The sequence below is a fragment of the Prionailurus viverrinus genome, chromosome A2, assembly GCF_022837055.1.
Source record: "Prionailurus viverrinus isolate Anna chromosome A2, UM_Priviv_1.0, whole genome shotgun sequence".
Taxonomy (NCBI): Eukaryota; Metazoa; Chordata; class Mammalia; order Carnivora; family Felidae; genus Prionailurus; species Prionailurus viverrinus.
The window spans coordinates 162,042,877-162,055,730 of NC_062562.1; positions in this window are offsets into that span (position 1 = coordinate 162,042,877).

Below are 12,854 nucleotides of genomic sequence, written 5' to 3' on the forward strand. Positions count from 1 at the left end.
TTTAAATAGCTCAGCCACGATATGCTGAGTTCATCTGTGGACTTTGGATACCCGGTGAACTCTGGCACCTGCTTATGGGGCTCAATCGAAATAGCCACCAATGGCATTGCTCTTTATAGCGTGCAATACCATATTGGGCCTTTCTGCGAAAATCAACTTGTAATAATATATTACTAAACAGTGACAGCATGGGAGCGCCTGGGTGGCTCAGTGAGTTAAGCATCGGACATCGGCTCAGGTCATGATCTCACGGTTCTCAGGTTCGAGCCCCGTGTAGGGCTCCGAGCTGACAGCGCAGAGCCTGGAGCCTGCTTCGGATTCTGTGTCTCCCTCTCTTTCTCTCTCTCTCTCTCTGCCCCTCCCCCACTCACACTCTGTCTCCCTCAGTCTCTCAAAAATAAATGTTAAAAAACTTGTACACAATCACAGCATAAATATTAACTAGTTGCTAATTTAGGCAAAGAAACATCTCTCTTCGAGTAACAGTGAAGCACACACCATCCCAGAGCCATCTACTGTTGGTAACAACACTTACTACCACCCTGGTTTTCCCCAGTCTGTTTTTTTTTTTATAAAAAAAATTTTTTTTTAGTGTTCATTTACTTTTGAGAGAGAGAGCGGGAGCGGGAGTCAGAGGCTTAACCGACTGAGTCACCCAGGGGCCCCTTCCCCATTCTACTCTAAAGGGAAACCTCAAACTCTCCCTTTCATCAACAAAACTTTGTCATTTGGGAGTCCAGAATGTTCCAATGATCATGTTCCTTAAAATTAAGTGGCAGTCTTCGCTTTTCTTAGAGTCAAAAGCTTTCCAAACTTTCTCACAGAGAAAGAGCATTGGTTGCCCTTCTCAAGTCCTCCAATTAGCGGTCTTGGGATCTGCTCCCTCGGGGCCTTCTGTGCTCTGTGTGAGCAGAGCGTCTGGTTTTCTGCTGGAAGAGTTGCTTCCAACCTTGTCTCCTGCCCACAGCCTCAGTTCTCTGCGTGTTCACGGCTGGACAGCATGGGGAGCCCACGCATATGCCGTAAATAAGGAGGTTTACTGCCCAGTTTCTACCAGAACTACCGAGATCTGATTAATTCAAGGGACGTAAGGTACACTTCTCACCAGTAGACCAGTCATTGTTCAGATATTTAAATTTCACAAACAGAATCAATGGCCTGGTGGGGGCGTTGTGGCTTACCGGGAGAGCTGGGCCATCTGTCGCAACACTGACACTTTCAGGCATTTTAGGTGACAGGGTTGCAGGATCTTTCTGTTGGCGGGTTTTAGGATAAAGTCCTCCAGTAGGGGCTGCGTGACTCGACCAGGTTTGGGTTCCTCATAATGTGCCCAGATGGGGCCCCGGTAATGAGACCCCATGCCACAGCAATGAGAAGATCATCTAGTGTAAAAACTGGTTCAAGAGCGAGAGGCAGTGTCCCTGGGGAAAGAGATTCAGCAGTGGAAGAGAAATCCAGATCTCCGTTCTAGAAGCAGAGATTTTTAGTTTTCCCTAAGAGGTCTTGGCAGTTCCCGCTCTCGGTTATGACCTGAGGAAATCTCAATGCCAAGGTACCAATCACAGAAATGCCCAGATACTCCCTGAATCCAACTTGGGTCATTAAAACAAGTTAGACTTGTACCTTGGCTCGCTGCACCACTAGGTGACCAGTTGTCTCAAATCCAGGAGTATTTAGGAATAACGTCTTCCACCCTGGGAATTCTCTGACTTAACTCTCCTCTGGGACCCACTGGTCTCGACCAACTGTTAGGTGCTTGCAACCTAAGGTGTTAACCTTTTTAGAAACAGCTTGGGAAATACAACTACGAGGTTTGTCCATGGCTCTGGTGGCCAAAGGCCAAGTAGCCAAAAGGCAAGGCTGGAGTCAGTGTTGTTAGCTTCGGGTTCAGGCTTCCACAGAAAGTTCTTGGCGCTCCAGCCCCACCTGCTATAGGCAATCACGACCCCTGCCATCCACGGAAGCATTTATAGAAAAAAATATTCTCCCCTAGCTTTCCCTGAGGGCAACGTTGAGCCCGTCAAACTTTCCCCAGTTAGTACACAAAGTAATCTAGGGGAAAAAAACACCCCAAATTCTCTTCTTTATGTTTCTTCAGATGGCCCTAGGGCACAGACGCTAATCAGGTTCCAGGAACAGACTTAGGTATCCCATAATTCCCCAAGGTGGGTCTGCAAACTCGCTTTCATAACAACACTGCCTTGTAACGAGTCTGCCTTTCTTATAATGTTAACCTTTTTGGCACTTCCCGGAAACTCTAACATTTCTACCATTTTGACCCATCCCAAGGGGTTAAATCACAGTGCATGATCTTCCTGCCAAACAGTGTTTCAACCGGTAACGTAGGAAAAACAGATCTTCAGTAGATAGGCTGAGCCCATCCCTGGTGATTCATGAAACCGTCAGTCCGGGTGAATATCCTTCCATTAATTCCTCAAATTATAAGAGCAGCAATGGAGGGAAAAACCATTCGATTAAGTGACAATTCCAATGTGTAAATCTTACGGTATCTTTGCATCTGTGACGTGATCCTACAACGGAAAGCGTAACTTACCTAATCTAAATGAGACTTTTCAGGATGCAAGTCCCAATATTTTACTTTTGCCTCTTGGTTTAGCAAACCCCCAACCACTTTTTCTTTAAAAAAAAAAAAAGTTTCTCATTAGGATCCGAGCCATTAATTCTGATTTTAGCGGTTTTGGATCATTTCCTCTAGGTGTTAATCAGTTCTGGCCATATGGTGAGGGTGAGGTAATTCATTATTACTTTGCAATGAATGCCCTTAATTACATTTTCAGTAGTAATATTAGTCCTTCTGTTTATTTGAGTTTCTAGGCGCTGCAGGCAACGTGATCCGAATTCCATGGAGGATGAGCCCCAGCTGACTTTCTGTAAATTCGCATTAGGATTCTAATCTGAGAAGACAGGAGCAGGTGGGGGTAACAGGGCCCACGAGCCTGCCCATTATCCCGCCCAACCGGCCCCTCTTTCACCTCCAGTTCGCTGCAGGCATTTTGTACTTAGCCATGACCTCACTTGCAAGCATGCCAATCTGGTGGTCAGGAGAGGGGCGCCGTCCTGTTTCTGAATCTTCCAGCTGCCCCTGGGCCGAGGGGTGACTCGATTTCAATTATTGGTGGGGGATTGTTGCCCTCCTTGGCAGCCTCTGGGAAAGGTCATTACCTTCCCAAGAGGCTAGTGGGAGCTCACAAGCCTCAGCCTTGAAAAGTGGCCCTGGGGATCTCCAGGTCCTGAATGGGAATGGGAAGAGCTCTTGCCCGACGGGGACAGGCACCGGAGGGACCTCCGCCCGGGGGGCGAGGGCAGCTGCCGTTTGGGTCTCTGGCCGTGGTGAGCCAGGTGGCTGTCACACTGCCGCAGAAGACGTAAGGTAAGTTTATGATTCTAAGATGGACCGACTGCTGTTGTAGCCGGAATCATGCAGTGACTCCATTCGTCTGTTCACCGGGCTGACGGTGTGTGGCTGTCAGCCGTGTGTCTGGGCACCGGGCTGAGGGACGTTGAAGACCACAGAGACCCGTTCGCTTGCCCTCAAGAGCCTGGGGATCTCCTCTGGGAAAATGGTTCTCACGAAGCCGCCCACTCGGTAGTCTTTTGCTTAACCCCTGAGTCATGGTGACTTGAAATTTTCCAGCATAAAGACTGTGTATTTGGACCCACTAAGGTAGAAGGAGTAGTGCTGTGCCGCGTCCTTCTCTGGCCAGGAACCAGGGCTCGACTCCCAGACGAGATCCTGCCCGGGACGGAAGTCAGTAGCAAGCCTCCGTCTCGGTCGCCCTCGGGCGCGGGGCCAAGCGCCTTCCATACACAGGCTTTGTGTCTCTTCCAGATTTCCTTCCTAGTCCCTCTCTGTAAAGACCCAGACTTGGACCCATTGCTTACCTTTATTTTTTTTATTATTTATTTAAGTTTCTGTATTTATTTTGAGAGAGAGAGAGAGAGAGGCAGGGAGGGGCAGTAAGAGAGAGAGAGAGACAGAATCCCAAGTAGGTTCTGCACGATCCGCGCACAGCCCAATGTGGGGCTCGAACTCCTGAACTGTGAGATCGTGACCTGCGCAGAAATCAAGAGTCTGGATGCTTAATGGACTGAGCCACCCAGGTGCCCCTGACCCAGTGCTTACCTTTGACCCCTCTCACCTCATCTCAGGCTTTGCCATGCCTGACTCCCCACACCTCTCCCTGCTGCCAAGCATGCATTTTTGGAGCCAGTATGAGCCCTCTCTGGATCTGTCTTGATCCCACGTGTCCAGTTCAACGGACAGGCTTTGTCATCTAGCCTCCTGCCATTTTCCAGATATTGGCCCTTTCCAGTCACCCACGCTCTGTGGCATATCGCCCCAAACCGACACATGCCACAGGCTCAGAGTATCTTCTGGGCCAGTCATTAGAGGGCAGAATAGCTTAAGACCTTCCCTTGAAAACAGCTGCATGAACTAAAGGGTCAGCAAGAGAGAGAGAGAGAGAGAGAGAGAGATCTGCCCACCAATAAGGGCTCAGCTGAGGGCAGCCATAATTGGTCTGCTCCCAGTGTCAAGGAAAGCCCATCAAAAGAGCAAAGAAAAGAAGAAAACACCTTCTAGGCCAGGGGTATTTTGATGTGAACCAATGAAATTCGTCTTCGAACTATGAATACGAATGATAATTAAATGACATGTGTGTTAAGAAAAAAAAAAAAAGATGAAGAAAGGGGTGCCTGGCTGGCTAGGTCAGAGGAGCAGGAGACTTGATCTCAGGGTCATGGGTTTGAGCCCCACTTTGGGTATAGACGTTACTTAAATAAATATTTTAAAAACTAAATAAGATAAATTTTAAAAAGTTAAAAAGATGAGAAAAGATGATCGCTGCCCAATCCCATCTTTTGAAAGAGGCCTACAAGTGGGTGGGTGGCGTATATGGGGTAGATCTGATTGAAATCTAATTAAATCACTGGAATATACATCACAATCTCAACAGTAGTTGTCTCTGTATGCCACTGTGGCTTCTTTAAGACTTTTCCAAAATTCAGATTATTCTCAATGTTTAAAGATTTTTTTTTTTTTTTTTTTAGCATTTGTTCACTTTTTGAGAGGCACAGAGAGACAGCATGAGCAGGGAAAGGACAGAGAGAGAGGGAGACACAGAATCCGAAGCAGGCTCCAGGCTCCGAGCTGTCAGCACAGAGCCTGCTGCGGGGCTCGAACTCAGGAACCGCGAGCTCGTGACCTGAGCCGAAGTCGGACACTTAACCGACAGAGCACCTTTTTATTCTGAATTTTTAAAGTAAAAGAATATAAATACAATCAACCCTTGAGCAACACGGATTTGAACGGTGCACATCCACTCAGATGCAGGGTTTTTTTCAGTAAATACACTGCAGTACAGTAAATGTATTTTCTCTGCCTTACCATTTTCTTAATATTTTCTTTTCTCTAGCTTATTTTACTGTAAGAATATAGTACATACACAAAATAATATGTTAGTCAACTACTTATATTATGGATAAGGCTTTGGCTGACAGTTTTGAGAGTGTCAAACGTTACATGCAGATTTTTGACTGCACAAGGCATCAATGCCTCAGCCTCCGTGTTGTTCAAGCATCAGCTGTGTATATGTAGATGTGTGTGTGTGTTTATGTGTGTGTGTTACATGCATAATAAGATTTTTTAAATTACCTTTTATTTACATTGTTAATTAGGGGCACCTGGGTGGCTCAGTGGGTTAAGCGTCTGACTTTGGCTCAGGTCATGGTCTAGGAGTTCGTGAGTTCAAGCCCCACATCAGGCTCTATGCTGACAGCTCAGAGCTGGAGTCTTCTTCGTTCGGATTCTGTGTCTCCCTCTCTCTCTGCCCCTCCCCCATTTGTGCTCTGTCTCTCTCTCTCTCTCTCTCTCTCTCTCTCTCTCAAAGATAAATAAACATTAAAAAAATTTTTTTGAAAAAAAATAAACATTAAAAAAGCATAAAATGTTAATTAACTTATTTTTTTATTTTTTTTAACGTTTATTTATTTTTTGAGTGACAGGATGACATCTATGCAAATGTCACTCCCATCTCTGTGCCACGACAGAGAGGAGAAAGGTCACTCCCCACTCCAGACACTGCCTGGCCCTGAGACTCATCAGGGGCTCCAGCAGGAGAGGCCGAGCAAGTCCCGGCCACATAACAATCACTAGTCAGGTTTCCGGGGTTATTTTCTGAACATTCATCAGGTCACTTTTGGTTGGATGCTTGTTTGCTTGCTTGCTTGCTACTTTTTTTCAGTATTTTTGACTTCTTGACCTTCTTTTAGCCTTAAAGCTGTTTAGATTCAGTATTACAAAAGGAGACTTTGCCTTAACCAGGTCGTGACCATCCAAATTTTACCTTTTCACAATTTAGTGAAAATACTGGCAAGAATTAGCAATCACGAAATTACAATGGGACGTGTGCAACTTAACATTTTTTTTTCCCAAATAGATTTTGTGTTCACATGAAACATTCCAGAGTTATAATCTCTATTCTGTGGTTGAGGCATTTGGGTTTGAAAAAAGAATGAACTTCTGCACAGGAATGTGGATTTTTAAAATACCTTTTTCATGAACAAATTTTGTTTTAAGAGCAGTTTTGGGTTCACAGCAAAATAGAGCAGAAAGCACAGAGAGTTCCCATACACGCAGCCCCCCCCCCATCAACATCCACGCACACAGCCCCCCACCGTCAACATCCCCACCAGAGTGGGACATTTGTTACAGTCTGAGAACCCACACTGACACATCATTATCACCCAAAGTCCCCAGCCTACATTAGGATTCACACTTGACGTTGTACATTCTCTGGCTTGGACAAACGTGTAATGACATGTAACCAGCCTTAAAATAGCACACAGAATTGTTTCACTGCCCTAAAAATCCTGTGTTCTGCCTGTCACCCTCACCCCTGGCCACGATTGCTCTTTTTCACGGCCTCCATAGTTTTGCCTTTTCCAGAACGTCCTAGAGTTGAAATCATACAATACGTAGGCTTTTCATTTTGACTTGTTTCACTTAGTTACCCGCGTTTACTTTTCCTCCGTGTATTTTCATGGCTGGATAGCTCGCCTCTGTTCGGTACTGAGTCGTATTCCATTGTCTGAGATACCACGGGAATTTATCCGTTCACTTCCCGAAGGACACGTTGGTTGCTTCCAAGTTGTGGCAGTTGTGAATAAAGCTGCAGTAAAGATCCGTGTGCAGGTTTTGGCGTGGACGTTTAAGTTTTCAGCTGACTTGGATAAGTACCAAGGAGCGTAAGTGCTGGATTGCATGCGTGAAAATAAAATATCTGTTTTACAGAAAGTGCTAAGCCGAAATTAAAATTGAAATACTTCCTAAATGTATTTTTAAATGTTTCAGACAGAAAGACCCAAAATAACAAAACAAGAATCTTGATCCCCACTACCCAGCATACTTGACTGGTGATTCCTAATCTCCCTCCCCCACGAAGCCACTGTTCTCTTGGATTTCTTGTTGACCCTTCCCTTGGAAGTCTTACACTTTGACTACTCATACACGTATCCCTAAACGACACGCAATGTTTTCTGCATGTTTTCAACTCTATAAAGTGGTATTACAGAGACATGTAATCTTTTCCCAGCCTGTCTTCCTCCCCTACCAGTACAAGGCCTATAAAACTCATCCATATTGAAAAGTGCAATTCTGAGTCATTGACTTTCATCGCTGTGTTGTGTCCCATCCTGTAAACATACCACTATCTGGTTTTCCATTCTCTTGTTGTTGAACGTTTAGGGTGCTCCCAGATTCTTGCTATTACAAACAATGCTGTTGGTAAACATTCTGGGACGTGACTTTTGGGGCATGTTGGCAAGACTTTCTCTGGGGCAGCGCTCCTCAAAGCACGATCCAAGTACTGTTTGTCTCTGGTACATCAATGTCTTGCTTCCTTCATCGAGGAATTCTTGCTGTGAAACAAATTTAAGCTACACTAAATAGTTTGCTTCGTGATAAAGTTGATGTACTAAAGCTCTTTTTTCTTCCTGCAGAACTGGATCTCTGAATACCACTGCATATATCTAGGAGTATATCTATCTGGGCATATATCTAGGAATATGGTCTACTCTGTAGAATAGACCTGAATGGTCTACTCTGTAATCGCGGCAAACTGTTCCCCAGAGCTTAATACCTAGCAGCAAAGTATGAATTCTCATAAATCTGAAAGGCTAAAATAGATCTACCTCAAACATTTGTCCCAGGGCCTGGGGCAAAAACACCATTGGAAACCCACATACCGTATATCCAAATATTTATAAATTATGTTAACAGATTATTAAGTAGGTCCTATCACCCAACCTTGACAATTATGCCTTCATAGCAACCTAGGTCCAATGCAAGTTTAGAATTCTTGAAGTCCCTAAATTTCACTCTGTAGTGTGGGTGGTTAGGGAGAGCTGGCCCCTGACCTGCAGCCAACCTTCCCCTCTCCCCATCCCCTGCGCCATCTTGAACCTCAAAGTGCCTCCCATGCTTGTGTATGGACACTCCCTCTCCAGTCCCACAAACAGCCATCCCTGGGTCACCTTGAGAGAACAGGCCTGTGTGCGGGAAAGAGCCCACTCTAGCCCTGGAAGTAAACTCAGACGGAGCTTGGACAAGAACTCCGTAGCCCTCCTCCTTGGTCTAGCAGGAGGGGACAGGCTCCAGTGGACGCATCCTCTGGTCTCTGGATACCCCCTGGCCATCTGGGGAGAGGCAGAGCCAGAAGAGGGGCACAGTTGGGCCCTCCAAAGCAGGGTCAGGGTAGGGGCCCCTCTTGCCAGGATATGAGGACAATATTGGGAATTTGTTTCTTTCAAAAAGGTTTTTAAATGTTCCGCGTTCTGTTGTTTATAGTACTCGTTAGGAAAAATCTGATACTCCTGCCTTCCTTTTAATTCTTTGTCTCTTTTCATCTTTTGTGTTTTCTTGATCAATCTTGCCCGTGTTCTATCTTCTTAATTTTTTCAAAGGACCACGTTTCGTTAATCGCCCTCATGTTTCTGTTTCCTCCACTGCATTGACCTCCAAAATCCTATGAAGATCGCTTTGTAGGCTCATTTTGTTTAAATTTCCATGTTGCCTGGTAAACTGATTTTGAGCTAAAAATTTTCCTCTAAATTCTGCTTTGGTGATTTCCCACAAACTTTGACAAATAGTGTTTTCACTGTAGCCTAATTCTACATATTCCTTATTTTTATGATTTCCAAGTCCTTCTCAACCCCATGTTTCTTTAGTAATGTGTTGGTTTCCAAGTAAGTGGGCCTCTTTAAGCCATCCGTTGGTTATTCCTTTTTAATTTTACTGCAATGTGGTTAGAAAACATCCTGTTGGATATTGATCCTTTGAAATGTATTATGGCTTTCTTTAGAGCTTATCATGTGACTTAGACAAATTCCTAGAAAAAGTTAGCGTCCTCAAGGAGGACTTGGAAGGGAGAGGCACATTTTGAACAGTGAAAAAAGAACACCAGCAATGGAAATTAAAGGTCCAGCAGAAACAAAGGAGTCCTATAATCAAAGATACACTGACCTTCCCCAGCACCAAAATGTAGGAGTCATTTATTTTTTTTTTAATTATTTCTTTAAAGATGTTGGCTCTTTTTTTTTTTTTTTTAATGTTTATTTATTTTTGGGAGAGAGAGAATGAACAGGGGAGGGGCAGAGAAAGAGGGAGAGGGAGAATCTGAAGCAGGCTCCGTGCTGTCAGCGCAAAGCCCAATATGGTGCTTGAACCCACGAACCATGAGATCATTACCTGAGCCCAAGTTGGATGCTCAACCAACTGAGCCACTTAGGTGCCCCAGGAGTCATTTATTAAAGAACCCACACTTTGCTGTACCAACAGCAAGACTTCCTGGACTAAGGAACCTGGTAAGCTACTCAACCCTTCACTCACGCCTTGGACACGTGCACTACTGCTGATGGAGAAAGTGCCAAGACACTCCCATGCACAGAAACAGGCCGACCGACTCCATGCCAAGCTACCATGAGAAGAACACAGTGAGAGTCCAAATTTACCGATAGAACATTTTTTTAAACAGAGGAAACAAAAACATTGTAACACGTTTCAACGTGACTTACATATAACTAAACAAGCAGCAGCAACTCTGACAGAATGCAGTGAAAAAGAAACTCTGGACAGAGAGAGACAAAAAGGATGAGTGAAACAGTTGAACTCAGAGAAAAAGTAAAGAAAGAGCACCTCATAAAACGGGACCAACTTTCAAGGTGTTCAAAGGGAAGAACAGTGAAATGAAAGTATCCAAAAGAAGGAGTGACACAGACCTCATCTGGCTATGCCAGAGTGCACGTACAAGTTGGGGGGGGGGGGGCGGGGAGGAGAGAGAGGGAGGGAATGAGTGGGGGAGGGGCAGAGAGGGAGGGAGAGAGACAGAGAGAGAATCCCAAGCAGGCTTCGCACTGAGCTGAAATCTAGAGTCGGAAGTTCAACCGACTGAGCCCCCCGGGGGGCCCTTGAGAGATGAGTTCCATGAAACTGTAGAACTTCAGAAAGAGATCAGACCCTTCCTGCTTGATTTAATTTTCTTAACGTTTATTTATTTTTGAGAGAGAGCGCAAGTCGGGGAGGGGCAAAGAGAGACCTGCTGGAGTTTCGGCAGTAAATGCTCATTGTCTGACTGACCGGGACACCACAGCCTTGGGATAAATATAACCTAGACCAATCTGCTGCTTCTAGTTTTTGGACCACTCATTATTTTGACCAGACTTTAAAAAAAAGAAAAAAAAGAAAAAAACAACTCCCGCAGGATATTTCCACTTAAGCAACCACCAATAAATGTACTGTTTGTCCGTGGCCTTGTACAAGTGACTCAGGTCTGAAGAGGTTTCTTTCATTGTGCCCTGGTGAGCCTTGAACTTCTGGTCCTCTTCCTATATTCTTCCCTGCTCTGAATCCGTTGTTTCTCTCCCTTTTTTCATGGCTCCAAGCCCCTTCATACTACCCCTCTCCTAAAAATTATTAATGAGTTCTTTCAATTCTTCAGCCACAGGCGCCCCCAATGAAATGCCCTTCAGTTCTTGCTTCTGCTTCCAATGGGTTCTCTCCCATCCCTCAAACTCCAGTGAAAGGTTTTTATCCATTCCTACTTAATGAGATAGGTGGAGGAAAATGAGATCTTTCTCCCCAGAAATCCAGGGGCTTGGAAATTATGAATAAGGTAACCAGGACACGTGTCAATACATAGCCTCCAATAATCACTCTGTGGACTGAAATGGACACAAGAGCGGGTTTGACTTCCCATGGAGATCACAAAGAAAGGCAAAATAAATCTCACTGTGAAGCTGGCCTGTCCCTTTACGACATAAATGGCTCTGTTTCCTGCCTCTGACGCGCATCAAGTCCTGCTAAGGGTGCTGCGTAGAAGGTTCCTTAGGTAAATAAAAATGGCTTTGCTTTGGCAAATGCTGTTGGTGATCTGCCCTAGCTCGGAGCTTAAGGGCTTAACACTCCTTCTTACCTTGAACGAGCCAAGGGTTTTTTTGTATGGAAAGAAAAGAAAACATCTTTAAAATTTTGGAGACACTAGGAAAAAAAAAAAGGGTCCAATGTAAGGGGCAAGGGGCAAGAGGCAGTGCATAAACAGGACCCTAGAATGAACGGAGAGCAAACCCTCAGCCCCCAGAGACTAACTGCCATAGACGATCTACGATGTTCAAGCTTGATAGGGTCTCTCTGGTATAAATTATTCTTACAATTCTGGGCCCGGGGCGAGTGTAAACATTCAGAGGGCTCTTCAGTAACCTTTGGGCTTCTGTAACAGAAGAAGTCAATGTGTGTGCCTGCTTTCAGACACGGAGTAACAGCAAACCCCACTCAAAGATCCTTCCAAACAAGGAAATACATTCGTCCCCAGGAGGAGAAGTTCAGAGATAAAGACGGGCTTCATTCAGGTCGCCCTCAGTGATGTTAGCAAGGGTCCAGTTCTTTTCAAATCCCTGCTTTGCAGTCCACGCTGACATCTCCATCGTCGAGCTGGTTCTTCTCCTCCTAGTTATAAAGTGGCTGCCAGGAATAACTGGGGCTTCTCTCTAAAGAGGGAGGCAGGACTCCCTTGGACATCACAAGCGACCCCTCTTCAAGGTTCTGTGGCCAGAACTTGGTCCCCTGTCCATTCTTCAACCAGTTCCTAGAGAGGGGAAATGCATTTCCCTTCAATTATTCTAGCCCGGGGCAAGTTTCCCCCCACCCCCACCCCCGTGTTTGTCTGTGTGGGGGATGGAGGAGGCTTTGAGCAAAATCAGGGCTCTGTTAGAGGAAGAAGGGAGTAATGCCAATTAGGCCACCCACAGAGTCCCCCGCCTGTGGGGACAGAGTCTCCACTGAGTAGGAGCATAAAAATGGCTACGTTAAAAATGGAAAGATAGGGGCGCCTGGGTGGCTCAGTCGGTTGAGCGTCCGACTTCAGCTCAGGTCACGATCTCACGGTTCGTGAGTTCGAGCCCCGCGTCGGGCTCTGGGCTGATGGCTCGGAGCCTGGAGCCTGCTTCCGATCCTGTGTCTCCCTCTCTCTCTGCCCCTCCCCCATTCATGCTCTGTCTCTCTCTGTCTCAAAAATAAATAAACATTAAAAAAAATTTTAAAAAAAAATAACAAAAAAAAAATAAGAATAAAAATGGAAAGATAAGGAGGACCCTTCCGATCAGCAGGTCCCGAGAAGCCTAGATAAGTCCTCATCCTCAATCCATATGTTCATCAAGTATTAGCCGAGGTGCTGTCTGGAATCAGGGCTCTCTGTGCGGGTCCCACAGAGGCAGGAAGGTGAATGAAAATGGTTCTGCCTCAAGAGTCTGTTAAACAATGAGATAGAATTGCCAAATCGCTC